The sequence below is a fragment of the Bos grunniens genome, chromosome X, assembly GCF_055505025.1.
Source record: "Bos grunniens cultivar Pamir isolate PY7600 chromosome X, Bosgru_T2T1.0, whole genome shotgun sequence".
NCBI classification, from domain to species: Eukaryota; Metazoa; Chordata; class Mammalia; order Artiodactyla; family Bovidae; genus Bos; species Bos grunniens.
The window spans coordinates 5,941,262-5,957,477 of NC_141194.1; positions in this window are offsets into that span (position 1 = coordinate 5,941,262).

Genomic DNA, 16,216 nt, shown 5'->3' on the forward strand with positions numbered 1-16,216 from the left:
CCCTGACACTCTGAGATCTTCCTGCAAAGTGATAATGACAATGACAACCATCTGCCGTGATCCTTTCATACCCCCCCCTTTTTTTTTACATCATTTTGTGTATATATTTCTTCATATAGTTCAAATCAGCAGGGCCAAGAGAATTAACTGTTTAGCGTGTTTCCCCCAGTGGGTTTTAAAAATCAGTCGCTTTGTGCAAAAGGCTCTGTAGGCAGAGCTGGTCTCATGGCTTGTGTGACCTTAGAAGGATCCATACTTCGTGTAATGTTCATCTGTCACAATCTTGATTTTCATTTTCAACATGGTTCTCTGAATTTTCATTTTGCCCGAGGCCCTACAAATGACACAGACGACCTCATTGGTAGCTTTTAGCATGACAGTTCTAAACATGAGCCGGAACCATAAAAAGTTTAGACGTGGGCTCACATAAACTCATAAGTTTGTTGAAAAGATGTTAAGAACTCCAGATGGAAATCTTTTTAAAGTATGTTAAACATAGCTTCCTAAAGGTCATCAGCCCTGAATATTCATTGGAAGGACAGATGCTGAAGCTGAAGCTCCAATACTTTGGCCACCTGATGCAAAGAGCTGACTTGGAAAAGACCCCGATGCTGGGAAAGATTGAGGGCAGGAGGAGAAGGGGACAACAGAGGATGAGATGGTTGGATGGCGTCGCTGACTCAATGGGCATGAGTTTGAGCAAGCACCTGGAGACGGTGAAGGACAGGGAAGCCTGGCGTGCTGCAGTCCATGGGGTTGCAAAGACTGGGACGTGACTTAGTGACTAAACAACAGCAACAAACACACTTAAATATTGACTAAGAGCAAAGAAGAGCATCTTCTTGGAAACCCCAAGCAGGAAGGTTTGTTGAGCCTTAAGTCAATGAATGGAGAACAAACATCCGAACACAGGAACTGTCTTCTGAATGTTATCACTTTCATCTGAGAATTACTAAAAACATTTCTAAAAGCTGTAGCGGATTCTGGAGTTTGCATTTTAAAGTTAAGCAAAAACTTGTCTCTGTGAAAGCAACGGTATCATGCATGCCTGTATTTTCTTAAGGTATGTTTGGTTTATAACTCTGCATGTTATATCATTAAATTTATATTCTAGAAAGTGAAGTCACAAGGACAAGCATGCTGAGCTTTTAAGTGTTCAAAGGGATCACTGTATTTTTTAACAAAGCAATATGTTTGCTGCTTATATGTCTGACATAGCATTTTCATTTCCATGAATAAATGCATTTTATCATAAACTACAAAAGAACATCTAGTGAGCCGCACAGGAAGCTTAGTTTAAAGGTATAGGGTGTGCTTTCTTATGCATATGTTACAATAGTACCTGTGGTTATATAGCTTTCTTCTTTTAGAAGTATCACAGACATCCTCTATGATTATGCTAGTCCTTTTCATGTTCTTTATTTTAATTGCAGTTGAAAGTCCCTTTGAAAAGAATGCATTTTGATAAAGTCCGAGTAATGCTCAAAATCTAGTACTTTACTCTGTTCATATATGTTCAATTTATTTTGCAGCTAACCTTTTGAGTTGGCATTTGCATGCATGCTAAGTCACTTCAGTTGTAGTCTAACTCTTTGAGACCTCAAGGACTGTAGCCCGCCAGGCTCCTCTGTCCGTGGGATTCTCCAGGCAAGAACACTGGAGTGGGTTGCCATTGCCCTCCTGCAGGGGATCTTCCCCACCCAGGGATCGAACCCACGTCGCTTACATCTCCTGCATTGGCAGGCGGGTTCCTTCCCACTGGTGCCAACTACAAAGCCCGAAATTCTCTAACTGTTGACATGACTGGTTAAGCCACACCCTACGTTAGTCAAGACCAAGTACCTGAGAGGGGAACCTGAAGTATGTCCCGAAGGAATGATGACTGGTAAATGGCTGAGTGGGAATTGTCCAGATGCATTAGTAAGAAAGCACTTAGTATGTCTTTCCTCTAAGCCAAGGTGGACCTGATTGTCCGAATTTGTCTGGAGAAGAAATGAACCTTGTAATCACTTCAGTGGGACTTGGACAAAACACCTAATCTATTAAAGAGAATCTAGAAGAACCCCTTGATTAACTCCATGAGAAAAGAGCAGAATACATGGCCTGTCTCAGGTTACCGATGAAACGGAAAACAAGGCCCCCATTCCCAGTTTCCAAAAAGTTAGCAATGCTTTTCCTTGCAACTGATTTAGGTTATCAGTCTCTTTTCTTTTTTATCTTTTTTTTTTTTTTAATCCTTAATCAGAGAGGCTTGCTAAAGGTGTACTCCAGGACTCCCATCCAGAGATTCTGGGTCAGCCTATGTGAGATAAAGCCGCCGTGGACTCTCCGCTTTGAAATACCACCTCCTGAAGCTACAGCAAGTGAGCCAAGGGCTGGTTTGGGAGGAGACTGAGTCAGAAAACGCGTGCCCCATTTAAAATGGAGCAGAAGCTTTGATTGCAAGAGCACGCGTTTCTTCATTTTAAGGGCCTTCTTGAGGTATGTGTGCTGACATGCCTGTCGACTTCTTAGTAATCACATTGATATATTTTCCCCCAGAAACGTTTAGCCAAGACCCTCTTAGACTCATTTTTGGGAGCCAGCAGCTTGTCTCTTCAAAGGCTTTTCAGTGGCATTCGAGAAGGATAAACTGGGTAGGAAACAGTCACACTGTTTTTCTGACGTTCCCCTGTTGGAAAAGCAAACTAGGAATGCACTCTAAACTGGAGAAGAGCAATGCTTTAATCTGATGGTGTTCCTGAGCTGTAATGTGAGTGTGGTCCACGCTCATTGGTTACGGGTTATAGGGGACAGTCACGTGCAGGCAAGAAAGTGGCCCAGGGTGCCCAGTTCCTTCTTAATGGGGACTTTCCTGGTGGCACAGATGGTAAAGAATCTGCCTGCAGTGCAGGAGACCTGGGTTCGATCCCTGGGTCAGGGTGATTCCCTGGAGGCAGAAATGGCCACCCACTCCAGTTTTCTTGTCTGGAGAATCCCATGGACAGAGGAGCCTGGCGGGGCTTCCGTCCACGGGGGTCTCAGAGACTGAGACCACTTTCCTTTTTCCTTCCAATGGCTTTCATTTGATGATGCAGTAACAAGCCTCTTCTCTCAGGAATGGCAGTCAATGTCCAGAGAAATTAAGGTTGAGTTTTAAAGATTAGAAATTAGCATCACGAGAGGAACCGGTAAGTGAGCTAGGCCCACACTCAAGCTCTACGTCTGCGTGTGGAGTTGTCAGGATTCGGCGGCCAGATCTCTTCTGACGACCACTCTTCTTCAAGTGTGCCTTTCTCTTCCCATCCAGATTTCACTCCCTTCTGCTCAGCTTTGCACTTCAAAAACACGAGTGACATGAGGTGCTCAGATGCAGTTAAGAACTGAGTGGATAAAGAATCAAATCTGCATCCTTTGTAACATGATTTCAGGCAAGGATGGGGTGACACCCCTCTCTGATGCTGTACCAATCCGCTCCCTCATGGCAGATTTAACCACTGACAAATGAAAATTATAGTTTTCTGCCCCGGGTCACTGAATATACACTCTGCTTTTTGGGGCAGGACAACAGTGTCCGTCTGCAATGATCTGCTTTCTTTTATCATCTTGCAGGGGAAACAGCCTACTTGGAAATAATTTTTTGCTTCCTTTTTCCTCTTCGGCAGGATTATAAAAATTCAGCTGCACTAGACATAGGTTTAAAGGTATTATTTTTAATCACCTTGATGTTTACTAAGATGTTAGTGAAAAGCATCAGAAATGTGTTTGCTATTACTTTTGTGGGCGAAGGCATATTGTAAGGAAGATTTTTGAAAAATATACAAAGAATTGTCAAATATCAAGGATTTGTCTGCTTGCTTTCCTCCCTTCCCCCAAAGTCACCATTAATCCATCGATTAGTGTTACGTTTGATACCTGTTTTGTAGTCACGCTAAAAGCCTGTTCTAGATTAAGTGATTGCTACACTTTTATTCTGTCCTTGCCATAGTTACTAAAATTTAATTACTAAAAAATAAAGTGTGTTGGAGTGTGCATTTTTACATTTGAAGGATCGGCGATAAACATGTTCAACTGTGAATGCTTTTTTCCCTTCCCAACCCCTCTGCCCCAGGAGATTTTGACTTTAGTTTATTTGAGGACATTTGTTGATTTTAAGTGTCTCGTTGAGCATAACAGCTTCTGGACCTTACGGGGAACACAGAGTTTTTTAAAACCCAGTGGTTTCAAAGAATGTTCAGTGTCAGTCAAGTTGAACACTCGTCTCAGTGACTAGGCAAATTAACTGATTTTTTTCCCCAAAGTTTAATGCTGGCAACACTCCAGTGTACAACCAGAAAGAGCCAGGGTCCTCATATCTGATTTTACATCTGAACCATAGATATTGAAAAGCATACACAGAGCCTTAAAACAAATACTATGTAACAGCCAAATGCAGGAGACTGAAATATCAAAGGTGAATTTTGTCCTTCAGGTTCTTGACCAAAGTATTACTGGTTTGCTCCCAATCATGCATTTTGAGAAGCACAAGCAAGTTAGTAGAATTGGAAATTATGCAGTTTTAACCAAAGTTATATAATTTGGGCTTTCTTTGTGGCTCAGCTGGTAAAGAATCCTCCTGCAATCCGGGAGACCTGGGTTCAATCTCTGGGTTGGGGAGATCCCCTGGAGAAGGGAAAGGCCACCCACTCCAGTATTCAGGCCTGGAGAATCCCATGGACTGTATAGTCCGTGGGGTCACAAAGAGTCAGACACGACTGAGTGACTTTTTTTTTTTAATGATATAACTTTTTTCACTTCTCACTTCTGAAGGGCCTACTTTTCATGGGAAAGGAATAATGAATTTCTCAGTAAAATTCCTATTTAACACTTGGTAAAATGAGACTCCTTTAGCTTTTTGAAATGAAGCTCAGATAAATAATCATAGTTTTTATTCTGATTTTCATCCCGAGACATGAAAGAAATCCACACAGGTGCTCTTTAGAAATACTGAAGCTCTGTTCTGTTGACAGACTTAAGTGGGGCTGTTCTTTGATGCTGCTAAGCCCATGGAAATTTACATTGAGCCATGTAAATACCAGAGATTTGGATAGACTTAATGTGATAAAGAAACGAACAAGGCAACTTTTAACAGGAAACAGCGCCACATGGCGGCCATCTGAATAAAACGCGACAGCTTAGTTCAGTTGCTCAGTCGCGTCTGACTCTTTTGCAGACCCCCACGGACTGACTGCACGCCAGGCTTCCCTGCCCTGGCGACAGCAGTCAACAATCCAGTCTGATAACCTAGTTTGAAGACTGCATTGTCAACTATAAAGCTTAAATCCAACTGGCGTCATCATGCACCCTTCTCAACTAATACCAACTAGACTAATTCCACTGCGGACTTAAGCAAGGGAAAGGTTTCCCGAGTAACTACAGTCACGCTGAACTAAACCGGGGAAATGTGCAAAGCTGTCTTCAGATTAATTTTAAGCACTCCTCTGTTCACTGCGAAACTAAACGACAGAGGCAGACTTGTGTGAATTATATCCGAAGTAGCTCCTGGTTCGGAATATATCTGCAGCTCAGACATCATATGCTTGTTCAGACTGGGATAAAATTCAAAGCCAGGGAAAACTAAAGAAAGTTGACAGGCTTTATCTTCAGTGTCAGCAAATGGAAAGAAAACCCAGACACACTGCCTTTCATCACTCCGTGGCCACTGCACGCAAGATTCCCATCAGTCAGGAGGTCAGAATAAACACATTCGAGGAACTCAGGGAAGCACCGTGATACCCTGGAGCCAAGGGAAAAGACCGATGAATGTGACTGAGGCCTGAATTGATAGGTTTCTCTTCTGAATCCACAAGTCTTAGTCACTTGGTTGTGTCTGACTTTTCACAACTCTGTGGACTGCAAGGAGATCCAACCAGTCCATCCAAAAGGAGATCAGTCCTGAGTGTTAATTGGAAGGACTGATGTTGAAGCTGAAACTCCAATAGTTTGGCCACGTGATGTGAAGAGCTGACTTATTTGAAAAGACCCTGATGCTGGGAAAGATTGAGGTCAGGAGGAGAAGGGGATGACAGAGGATGAGATGGTTGGATGGCATCACCGACTCGATGGACATGAGTCTGAGTAGACTCCGGGAGTTGGTGATAGACAGGGAAGCCTGGCGTGCTGCAGTGCATGGGGTCACAAAGAGTCGGACACGACTGAGCGACTGAACTGAATTGAACTGATGGACTCTAGCCCACCAGGCCCCTGTGTCCATGGGATTCTCCAGGTGAGAATACTAAAGGAGGGGGTTGTTATTTCCTCCTCCAGGGGATCGTGTAAATCCAGGCGTGGAACCCAGGTCAGCTGCATTGCAGGCATATTGTTTATCATCTGAGCTACCAGGGAAGCCCTGTGAATCCACAGGGGCTTAAAAAAAAAAAAAAAAAAGCACACCCTGGGACCAAAACAAAACAAAAATGTTTGGGTGTAAGTCCAGATTTTTCTATCCTGGCTAACTGGAACCAGCTGGAGAATACTCTGATCCGCTCTGGGTGCTTCCAGGAGTCTGAATCCAGAGGTCATTCCCTCTACTCCTCTGACCATCCAGCAGCCTCTGGACCACGGGTGCGGCCTTCTCACACACAAGGCTGACTTTGAATTCCAGACGAGGAATGCTAAGCCCTCTTTGGTCGGTTCTGCTCTGTTTTCTCAGCCATCTGTGCTTCTCCAGGACACAGGCTGCCAAGAGTGGGCTCTCAAAGCTGGTAAATGGGGCTCCCCCTCGTGTGTAAGTGGCATTCCTAGCGGAGCCGTGTTCCCTGCGGTCCTTCTGGCTATTGAATCACGTAGAGCAAGTCCTTGTTGACACGGCAGCAACTTCTCAGCTCAAGAAGAACTTCAGGGAGGGCACAGACGGGAACTCAATCCATCCCTTTCTCTTCTGCAAATACTTAGTAGCTACCATTCCCGATGATTCTACAGACACCAGTCATCCTAGAGATATTTATTTTCAGTATCTTGGTATTCGTCCTGCTCTTTATAGGTGAGGCTAGGAAATGTTTAGTTCAGAGCAATGTTGTGGGTGGATGTGTTCCTGGGTCACGGATACAGAATAAGCCAGTTAAGATGAGACTGGGATGTTAAGAGCCGGCTGACTGTCATATTAGCAAGATCTTACTAAATGAATTACAGTTTCCTGGCGTTACTACAGACAATGAAAGAAATGAAAGTGATCTAAGCCCCTTTCTGTTTTTAGAGAATTAGGCGCACATGTTCAATGTCAGTTTAATGCCAAATCTACATAGAGGTTTTTCCCTCTCTGCCAAAGTAATTAACTAAAATTATACTTGTATCTACAAAAATTTTGAAGTCATGACTTCATAATTGCCTTTTCCGATATCAAGGGATTATGAGAAATGACGTAGTGTGAAGACTCAAAGGAGTGAAAAGTATCAGTTCGAAATCGACCTGGGGTTGAAATCTCAGCAGGAGAAATGAGGGACGTGCTACCCACACAAATTCCTTCACTGCCCTTCATTTCTGTGTCTTCGCCTTGTAAAACAGAGGTCGTAAAGGAAACTACCTCTCAGGGTGATTCTCAGGTAATGGTGAAGAATCCGCCTGCAGTGAAGCAGACCACGGTTTGACCCCTGGGTTGGGAAGATCCCCTGGAGAAGGAAGTGGCAACCCAGTCCATTATTCCTGCCTGCAGAATCCCCATGGACACAGGAGCCTGGTGGGCTGTAGTCCATGGGGTCACAAAGAGTCGACTAACACTTTCACACTTCTACTTAAATACTTCAAAAACATTAGGTACAGACCTTCAATTAATAATAAGTGCCCAAACCAGGCAAGGTAGATACAGCATTCACGGTATTAACCAATGGATTTGTAACATATGTTTTGGTTTTGACTATTCTTTTAGTGCCTAGAGAATCCCACGGACAGAGGAGCCTGGCAAGCTACAGTCTGTGGAGCTGCAAAGAGTCAGACACGGCCGATCGACTTTCACTTCTTCTGTGCCATTTTTGTATAAATTTCATACCTAGGTTTCCCCCAAGCTGCAGGCCATGGGGTCACAAACAGTCAGACACAACTGAGCATCAGTTCAGTTCAGTGGCTCAGTCGTGTCCGACTCTTTGCAACCCCATGGACTGCAGCACACCAGGCCTCCCCTTCCATCACCAAATTCCTAGAGTTTACTCAAACTCATGTCCATTGAGTCAGTGATGCCGTCCAACCATCTCCTTCTCCTCCTGCCTTCAGTCTTTCCCAACATCAGGGTCTTTTCTAATGAGTCCGTTTTCCGCATCAGGTGGCCAAAGTATTGGTGTTTCAGCTTCAGCATCACTCCTTCCAGTGAATATCCAGGATTGATTATCCTGAATAATCAGTTTTCCAACCTCAGTACTAGTGACTCTCAGGGATAATTTCCCATAGGGAGCTAATCTGGCTTCTACTCGCTAGATGTCAGTAGCATCCACCCCATCCCCCAACAGGGACAGCTAACAAAACTGTCTCCAGATAGTATCACATGTCTCTCGGCGGTGGGGGGGGCCGCAAAATGACTTCCAGCTGAGAACTGCTGAGTTACAGCAATGCCTCTTTAGTTCGGAAGAGTCAATTCGCAGTAATGGAAAGGTAAAGATGATTTTTAAATGAGCACTGAAATGAACATTAGCTTCTGAACATAAAAATGAAGTTCACTTTCCAAAATGATTTCTCAGAACAACTCATTTGAGATTCATGTTGATGTATGGCAGAAATCAGCACAATATTGTCAAGCAAATATCTTGCAATCGAAAAATTTTTTTAAATTAAAATAACCAAATGGCTCATTTGACAATGTGTTGGGGTTCAGTTGCTAAGTCATGTCTGACTTCGATCCCATGAACTGCAGCATGCCAGGCTTCCTAAATGATGACAGACTAAAAAGAAAAGCAAATACCCAGGTACAACTCACAGGTGCCCGTCCAGAGTATTCAAGATAAGCAGTCCAGCCACAGGTATTATCCAAAAAGAACCTGCACAGCAGACGTGAACACCAGAGTCACTTTTCGACACCTGGTCAAACGTTCTACTTGACTTTAAACACCCCTCTTTAAGAGCTTGCAGTATAAAATTTCATCGTTGTGGAATTAGATCATACATTTTTTTCCCCTTTATTTAACTCTTTACTTCTCAGTCAGTTTTACTAAGATGTATTTACTAAAATAGAATTAACTTACAGAAAATGACAATTTGTAAATTTTAAATGAGCAATTTGACTGTGAAGACATCCTTTGCCTTAAAGTATGCAGCCGTGTGACTACCAGTTCGACAGCCATCTAGAATATTTCCAGCACCATACACACTTCTCTTCTCTCTCCTGTATCAATACCCTGCCCTCACTTCCTGACTCTGGCACTCTGATTTCTGTGCTTCCATTTCCGTGTTTGCCAGAACGTCATATAAATGATGGTAGGCAGTGTTGTGTCTGGCTTTTTTTTTTTTTTTTCCCTCCCACTGAGCACAATGGTTCTGAATTCAACATATTCGGAGCAGGAACAGTTTATCCCTTTATTCATGCAAGGTGTATTTTTTAAATTTTTATTTCTTTCTTTTAGCTGTGCTGGGTCTTCTTTGCTGTGCAGCCTTTTCTGTAGCTGTTGGGGTGTGGACTACTCATTGGGGTGGCTTCTCTTGTTGCAGAGCAGGGGCTCTAGAGTGGGTGGGCTCAGTAGTTGTGGCTCCGGGAGGCGGGTGGTGCTCTAGAGCACAGGCTCCGTAGCTCTGGCTCCGGGGTGGGTGGGGGAGGGGGGAGGTGGTGCTCTAAAGCACAGGCTCAGTAGTTGTTGGGGGGGTGGGGTGGGGTTTAGTTGCCCTGCAGCCCGTGGGATCTTCCCAGACCAGGGATCGAACCCGTGTCTCCTGCATTGGCAGGCGGATTCTACACCACTGAGCCAGGAGGGAAGCCCCTATGCAAAGTGTTTGAAAATACGATGGAGGTGGGATGGGGCACGGCTCTGTTTACTAACAGCATAGGAATTAGGTGAAATTCTTCAGACCCCAAACGACCACGTGATTCTCTCTCTTTCCCAGCATGCAACTGGGCTGATTTAAAAGCAGCAGCCCCTGGTCACAGCTGCCTGCAGGGGGCAGCAAAGGGCTGGGAGGCAACACCAAGCTTTGCACCCGGAGTCAGAGGGCTGGAACCTCAGGAGGGAAGCTCTTTCCCTGGAGAAACTGTTTCCGGCTCAAAGCTTCAGGAGGCAACCCGGATTCACCCTCCAGCAAAACCTGAATTAGGCTCAGGGAAGTGAGGAAGTACTCAAACCAGTATCTGACAGGAGAGAACAAACCCGGGCTGATATCAGAGATAAATCCTGAACAAAGACCAGACAAAATACTCCTTCAATAAAACACACAATGCATTTGTTGTAGGAAAGGGAACCCGTTTCAGGGCCCGAAACTGGGCTCTTGTCTAACACTCGGAAATGAATTGTCCGGGGAGACACATGTGCCGAGAAAGCAAGAGATTTTATTGGAAAAGGGCGCCCGAGCAGAGAGCAGGAGGGTAAGGAAACCCAGGAGAACAGCTCTGCCACATGGCTGGCAGTCTCCAGCTTTATGGCGATGGGATTAGTTTCCGGGTTTTCTTTAGCCAATCATTTTGACTCAAAGTCTGCTGGTGGCGAACACCTTGTCCAGCCAAATGGATGCAAGGAGAAGGATTCTGGGAGCTGGTAGGACATGTGGTGTCTCCTTTTGACCTTTCTCGAACTCTTCCGGTTGGTGGAGGCTTATTAGTTCCTTACCAGGACCTCCTGTCGTAAAGCTCGTATGCAAATAGTTACTGTGGTGCCTGGCCAGGGTGGAGGGTTTCAATCAATGTGCTTCCCTTAACACATTCACTTAAATGAAAGATATATGCAGTTGCATTAAAAATTACGACACAGTGTTCATCCAAAACATCCTAGAGAAAGAGATTCAATACACAGTAGGAGAAAATATTTTCCCAACACGACTGACAAAATACTAGAATGAAAACTGGGGAACGGATTCCTACAAATCAATAAAAAGAGCATGAACAGACCAAAAGGAAACTAAGCAAAAGTTATGAACAAGCACACAGAGAAACACGTAGTTTTTAAAGTTAAATGAAGAGATGTTCAGCATCACTGATGACCAGGAAAAAAAAATATCGAAAATAAGAGGAAAGTGAAGGGACTTCCTTGGTGGTCCAGTGGCTAAGACTCCACCCCACCCCCCCACCCCCCCACTGGGTTTCCAAGCCTAGCAACCCACTCCGGTATTCTTGCCTGGAAAAATCTCATGGATAGAGAAGCCTGGTAGGCTACAGTCCATGGGGTGGCAAAGAGTCGGACACGACTGAGCGACTTCAATTTCATTTTACTTTCACTTTCCAAGCCTCAGTTCAGTTCAGTTCAGTTCAGTCGCTCAGTCATGTCCGACTCTTTGCAACCCCATGAATCCCAGCACACCAGGCCTCCCTGTCCATCACCAACTCCCGGAGTTCACTCAGACTCATGTCCATCGAGTCAGTGATGCCATCCAGCCACCTCATCCTCTGTCGTCCCCTTCTCCTCCTGCCCCCAATCCCTCCCAGCACCAGAGTCTTTTCCAATGAGTCAACTCTTCACATGAGGTGGCCAAAGTACTGGAGTTTCAGCTTCAGCATCATTCCTTCCAAAGAAATCCCAGGGCTGATCTCCTTCAGAATGGACAGGTTGGATCTCCTTGCAGTCCAAGGGACCTCAGGAGTCTTCTCCAACACCACAGCTCAAAAGCATCAATTCTTCCAAGCCTAGCAGGAACATTAACAGGACCTACAAGGAAGGACCGAAAGAAAAGCCATGGCACTTTTTATGATACTCTTATAATGTCGACGCTTACAGCTGCAAAACGTGAGGTCTGTAGTTATATCCATTTATGAAGCACCAGTAGATGGTTTAAAACATTTTGACTCCTGTGACTGTGACCTTCCGACTGTATGTATTAAAAATCTCCATCCTTATAGAGCTATTCACTACTTTTGTCTCTGTATATTGATATGGCATTTAAACAAAGGGCTTCCCTGGTGGCTAAAGAATTGGTAAAGAATTTGCCCACAGTATTGGAGACCTGGATTTGATCCTTGGGTCGGGAAGACCCCCTGGAGAAGGAAATTGCAACCCACTCTGGTATTCTTGCCTGGAGAATCCCATGGACGGACGAGCCTGGCGGGCTACAGTCCATGGGGTCCCAAAGAATTGGACATGCCTGAGCAACTAACTGGAGAAGGCAATGGCAACCCACTCCAGTACTCTTGCCTGGAAAATCCCATGGACCGAGGAGCCTGGTAGGCTGCAGTCCATGGGGTCGCTAAGAGTCAGGCACAACTGAGCGACTTCACTCTTACTTTACACTTTCCTGCATTGGAGAAGGAAATGGCAACCCACTCCAGTGTTCTTGCCTGGAGAATCCCAGGGATGGGGGAGCCTCGTGGGCTGACATCTATGGGGTCACACAGAGTCGGACACGACTGAAGTGACTTAGCAGCAGCAGGGCAACTAACACTTCCCTTAAATCTTTAGAAGATGTGTTTTCCCTGCACTACATCTTGTATTCCCTAAGAACAACCCATTAGTTGACTATCTCTTATTAATACATACTTCCAGTTTATGGGCTTCATTTGCAAATAGAACAGTCAAATTAAGGGGTCACTGGAACTTTATGAAAATATTACAAAACAGTAAACTAATAATTGGAGGTTTCATAAACCTTAACATTTTCTACTGGGTTCAGTGATTTGTTCAGTTTTCTGATTTGACTTGTTATGTCGTAAGGAAGAAATCCTAAATTGCTGCAATGCCTGGTACTTTGGTACTTTAGGATTGTCATTTAATGTTAACTAGGATTCGAAGGCAATGGCACCCCACTCCAGTACTCTTGCCTGGAAAATCCCATGGACGGAGGAGCCTGGTAGGCTGCAATCCATGGGGTCGCTGAGGGTCTGACATGACTGAGTGACTTCACTTTCACTCTTTGGAGAAGGAAATGGCAACCCACTCCAGTGTTCTTGCCTGGAGAATCCCCAGGGAGGAAGGAGGCTGGTGGGCTGCCGTCTATGGGGTCGCACAGAGTCGGACACGACTGAAGCGACTTAACAGCAGCAGCAGCAGGATGCGAAGGAAATATCATTATCTGAGTCTTACAGGTAAGGAGATGAATGTGCACAGAAATCAATCAATTGCCCGATTTGCACAATGTTAAGTATGGAACTCTTATCCAAACCCAGGTCCAGCTACTCCATGACCATCTTCCCAGGGACCAAAAATAAAAGATTTCAATGGAAAGAAGAAAGTCACTGGAGGCAGAATAAACGCACCTACAGCTTCACCTGTAATAACCTGAAGTTAAAGGCTAGCATTCAAATCTTATGCAGAAGTAAAAGATTAGTAACCAAAAAGTAAATACTAAGAGCAAGGATATTATTCCAGTGAACTCTGAAAAGGATCATCTTAGTCAAGAGATTAAGTGAACCTACAAGGCCAGGTTGTGCTAATGGTAAAGAAGCCGCCTGCCAGTGCAGGAGATAAAAGAGACATGGGTTCAGTCCCTGGGTCAGGAACATCTCCTGGAGGAGGAAAATGACAGCCTGCTCCAGTATTCTTGCCTGGAGAACCCCATGGACAGAGGAGCCTGGCAGGCTACAGTCCATGGGGTCGAAAAGAGTTGGACACGACTGAGTGACTTAGTAAACACACACGCACAAGTCAGGAGTCTGGATGGGGGTGGGTACTAGACCGGGTCAAAATGTCCTGTAGAATGGATCCTTGGAAATGTGAGCAGATTACTTGGCCACAGTCTCTTGCCTGGACCAGACATCAGGAAACGTTACCGGTGATCCAACACTCTAAGGTAGGGAGGTAGGTTTAGTTACTCAGTCGTGTCTGACTCTCGCAACCCCGTGGACTGTAGCCCATGAGGCTCCTCTGTCCACAGGATTCTCCAGGCAAGAATACTGGAGTGGGTTGCCATTTCCTTCTCCCCAACACTCTAAAGCAGCTAACTGAATCCTGCGTGCCCTTTCTTGGTGCAAATAAAGTTTTATTGGAACACAGACACTTCCACTCACTAGCATAATGCCTACTGCTGCTTTTACATTACAGGGACCGACGTGAGTAGCTGTAATAGAAACCATATGATCTGCCCAGCTGCGAAGATGGACTAGCTAAGCCTTATGGAGCAAGTCTGCCCACCCTGAGTACAAAGCGGGGACTGAGTCACCCTGAGCACAAATCGGGGGCCGAGTGTGCGGGGCAAATGCGATCTCAACGTGATGGAAGCACCTGGCTTCCCTCCTGCCTGTGTGCTCTTGTTCAAGTCTTTTGCAACAATATCATGTTGCACAGCTCTGGATACACCTCAGTCACATCTGACCTCCCCTCAGGGTGCTCTTTTCTGTTCGTTGCTTCCAGAGCTGTTGAGGCAGGGTGGGGGGGGTCTTCTTCACCCCTGCCCTTCACAGCAACATCAGCAGCTGCTGAGTCACTGAGTCGTGTCTGACTCTTTGAGACCTCATGGCCAGGCTCCTCTGTCCTTGGGATTCTCCCAGGCAAAAATACTGGAGTGGGTGTTCATTTCCTCCTCCAGGGGATCTTCCTGACCCAGGGATCAAACCCACGTCTCCTGCACTGGCAGGCGGATTCTTTACCACTGAACCCTCCAGGCACAAAGCAGATGATGGATCTCTCCTCCTTCGAATCCCATGGACTCCATGACTTGTCGATTACATTCAATCTCTCTTCCCTGTCCTCTAGTCTGTCCTGATTTGCCCGGCCTCCCTCTGGTCTTGTGTCCTCTCTGGATCTGTCCATTCCAGCCCCAGCACTTATCCGGCTGGACTTCCAGTTTGTCCCTTCCTCCAAAGACAAGCAAATACTTCCAGAGCCAAAGACGTTTTTACACCCAGTCAGCCAGCCCTTCATCCTCCAGTACCCACTCATGTCTCACCACCACTTTCTTGGCTGCAAGGAAGATAGTTCTGAAAAAATTCCAGCAGAAATAACTCTAGTCTTTACAAGTATTGCATTTTGAATGTCATTGAACAAGAAATGGCAAATATCCTCAAAATTCTCGATACATAAACCATGGCATATAAAAAGAAAGAGGAAAAAAGAGCATGGCATATCAGTTGATTTTTGTTTCCCTATCATCACTATACCAAAAAAAGTTGTAAACTCGCTTGTAATAAGCCAAGAAAAATATGTTTTTGTTGAGTACTCATTTGTCCGTCTCTTGTCCAGTATATCGGAGAAGGCAATGGCAGCCCACTCCAGTACTCTTGCCTGGGAAATCTCATGGACTGAGGAGCCTGGTAGGCTCCAGTCCATGGGGTCGTGAAGAGTCAGAGACAACTGAGCGACTTCACTTTCATTTTTCACTTTTATGCATTGGAGAAGGAAATGGCAACCCACTCCAGTGTTCTTGCCTGGAGAATCCCAGGGACGGGGGAGCCTGGTGGGCTGCCGTCTATGGGGTCACAGAGTCAGACACGACTGAAGCGACTTAGCAGCAGCAGCAGCAGCAGCATCAGTCATGTATATACTCTTAATCCCATCACTCACTAAACCCTGTTTTACTTTCCTTCCTGACATTTATCTCTGCCTGAAATTCTATTTATTTGTGAAAGTGCAAGTGTTCATCTCTCAGTCATGTCCAACTCTTTGTGACCCCCATGGACTGTAGCCTGCTGGGCTCCTCTGTCCATGGGATTTCCCAGGCAAGAATACTGGAGCCGGTTGTCATTCCCTTCTCCAGGGGATCTTCCTGATCCAGGGATCGAACCAGGCTCTCCTGCATTGCAAGTGGATCTTTACCATCTGAGACACTGGGGAAGCCCATTTTTGTTTTTATTAGTACAACTATTTATTTAATTTACTTGCTTGCTCTGTGTCTCTAATCAGAATGTAACTTTCACGGAAGCAGGGTTTGATGTGTATCACACTTACCATCCTCGACATGTAATAAGAACTCAATATTTATAAAGTGTTGGCTGGGACTTCCCTGGCTGTCCAGTAGCTACGAATCGATCCACCAGTGCAGGGGACGCTGGTTCCATCCCTGGTCTGGGAAGACCCCACATGCCTCGGGGTCTTCTAAGCTTCTGCCCCACAACTGCTGAGGCCACAGGCCACAGCTACTAAAGCCCATGCACTCCAGAGCTTTTGCTCCACAGCAAGAGAAGCCATGGAGACGGGAAGCCCTGTACCAC